Raw genomic sequence first — 2,455 nt, 5'->3', positions numbered from 1 at the left:
TGAAAGCATCTAACTCAGTTAACCCAAGAGTGGCCCTCACTAATTGCTCCAATTACACAAACTGGCTTTGTTGCTACAGCTAGCTTCAAGCCTTTTGGCAAGTATATGCCGCTCCTATAAGTGCAAATTTGCAGCTATTTATTTAGGAAGTACTTTCAAACAATGATTGAAAAATGTTTAAATGAAAGTAATTTAGGGCGGGATTGCACCAATTTCTTTGCTGTCTGATTGGGCAGAAGGAAGCAAGCTGAGATGACTCAGTTTAGCAATAGAATAAACTGCTCAAGTATTTTTCTTTGAAACAGGAACTATTATGTTGTTTTACAGCAACATGGGGTTTTTTTGGAGGGGGGACGGTGTGTTCACACCCAACGCGATAGACGCGAACAGAGCATCAGGTTTACATGTAAAGTCAATGAAAAGCGCGATGACACATGATTCCGGGTCCCACGAAAATTCGGAAGTAGATTAGCATCGCGAAAACGCATGAAACGCGCGTCAGTGTAGCGCGTCTGGTGCGTTTGACTCGCGAATAAAACCAGGCGTCAGTGTTTGTGTTGCATTTTGTGCATACGCGCGTATCGCATCTACCGCTCGAGTTGGAAAAATCTGAACTCCAGCGTCAATTCGCACTGCAACAACCAATCAGGAGCCTGGTGACGTGGCTCTGACCTAGGTCAAAGGGGCAGATCCAGCCAAAGCCCTTCATACTTCATTCAATATGGAGGAAAGGCTAATCAACGACAACCCAGAGCTGTACGACACCAGCTGCTTTCTGTACTGAGACAAGAATATAAAGGACCGAACTTGGAGGAAGATATGTGAAGAGATCGGGCAATCTGGTAGGTTCATCCATTTCTCTTTTGAAAGTTTTCACTGACCTGGGGAAGCCGCACAAAAACTAGCAAGCCACCGCTATTTACCCACTGATGTACAAATACCGTTCTGCTTTTATTCATGTTGTCGTATATGAATATATTTTGTTTATTAATAAACAGCACACAGTGGTCCCGCTCATCCGTCACTGCTTCGCTTTTTCGCTGATTTTTTTATTACAGTACAGCATTGCATTCTGCAGCCTGATTGACAAATCTCCTTCGTGTCGTGTCTCCTGCGCTTGCCAAATTTATCATGTTTGGTTTTGATAACCATCACGTCCAATAGAAAAAAACAGCACAAAAACACCCATAACTATGAGCCTCATTCGGAAATAGACACCTGCACTGCGAGGGAAAAAGGCGCACGAAAGTGGCAGGCAGATGAAGACAAAACGCAGCATAATAATACTTTTACGTTTTGCAATCTACAAAGGTTTGCACTTTGAGAATCAACTTGTGAGAACTGTGACTAATGTTCATGTGTGGGGAAAAAAGTGTATAAAGTGCGTGGCCAGGGGCTAGTTATTCAGAGATCCCCTGCTGCAATAAAAGAGGGACCACTGTATATACTTTCTCTATGACTATTGTTTTCAACCTGTTAACATTTAATATTATCTTGATAGAGCCAACTGATTCTGCAGCAGAGCATCCCCTGTTGCTTCTCCTGGCTGCCCAGTCCCTGAGCTCCTGCTGCTGCACCCACAGGTATGTACAGCAAGCGCTGATAGCTTTGTACTCGGTGAGATTCCCTTGTGATCACCTTTACTAAATATCTACAACCAATCTGATTATATCCTGTTTTTGTTTTTTTCTCAATGTTGAAATTAAAATCTAGTAGCAGCCTTCTCATTTCTTTGTGTTTTGTGCTGTTTTACAGGCCCACAGGGGAGGACAGCTCCGAGGCAGATGAGGGACGGGTCCCAGGACGGTCCATCGGTGGTGGAGCTGGCCATCCTGGAGTCCCTGAAGAGGCCACGCCAGTCTCCAATGGAGCATTTCCTCCTCAGCCTTGTTCCTGCTCTGGAGAGCAGCTGGTCCTTTTTATTCCTGTCTCTCTGTAAATACTTATATTTTATATATTTATGTTTAATGTTTTTCTGTTTGAGAATTCTAATATTATTTCAAATAAATTTTTATAATGACTAATGTCTCAGTTCTACTACACAGCAAATGTTGGCACACGACTTGACACATGTAGAATTTATTTCATATTATACTAATGACAAAATATACTGATACAGTGGGATGCAAAAGTTTGGGCAACCTTGTTAATAGCCATCATTTTCCTGTATAAATCGTTGGTTGTTACAATAAAAAATGTCAGTTAAATATCATACAGGAGACACACACAGTGATATTTGAGAAGTGAAAAGAAGTTTACTGGATTTACAGAAAGTGTGCAATAATTGTTTAAACAAAATCAAGCAGGTGCATCAATTTGGGCACCACAAAAAAAGAAATGGAATAGATATTTAGTGTATATCAATGTGTGTGTCTCCTATATGATATATGGGGTGCCTTTTTCTGGACGTGCTTCCCATCCAGAGCTGCACAGCACAGAGGAAAGTTCCAGCGCT

General features: G+C 41.8%; 1 long non-coding RNA gene across 1 annotated transcript; it reads left to right on the top strand.

Annotated features, from left to right (window-relative positions):
* Positions 1-706: 706 nt before the first annotated feature.
* LOC143420504 (uncharacterized) lies at positions 707-1,996 on the top strand. The gene is made up of 3 exons (XR_013100334.1): positions 707-842; positions 1,502-1,583; positions 1,756-1,996. It is a non-coding gene; the product is annotated as an uncharacterized LOC143420504 (long non-coding RNA).
* The last annotated feature ends 459 nt before the right edge of the window (positions 1,997-2,455 follow it).

The sequence above is a fragment of the Maylandia zebra genome, linkage group LG9, assembly GCF_041146795.1.
Source record: "Maylandia zebra isolate NMK-2024a linkage group LG9, Mzebra_GT3a, whole genome shotgun sequence".
In the NCBI taxonomy this organism is placed as follows: domain Eukaryota; kingdom Metazoa; phylum Chordata; class Actinopteri; order Cichliformes; family Cichlidae; genus Maylandia; species Maylandia zebra.
Note: the sequence above shows the minus strand (reverse complement) of the source record. Positions and strands in the feature narration are given on the sequence as shown.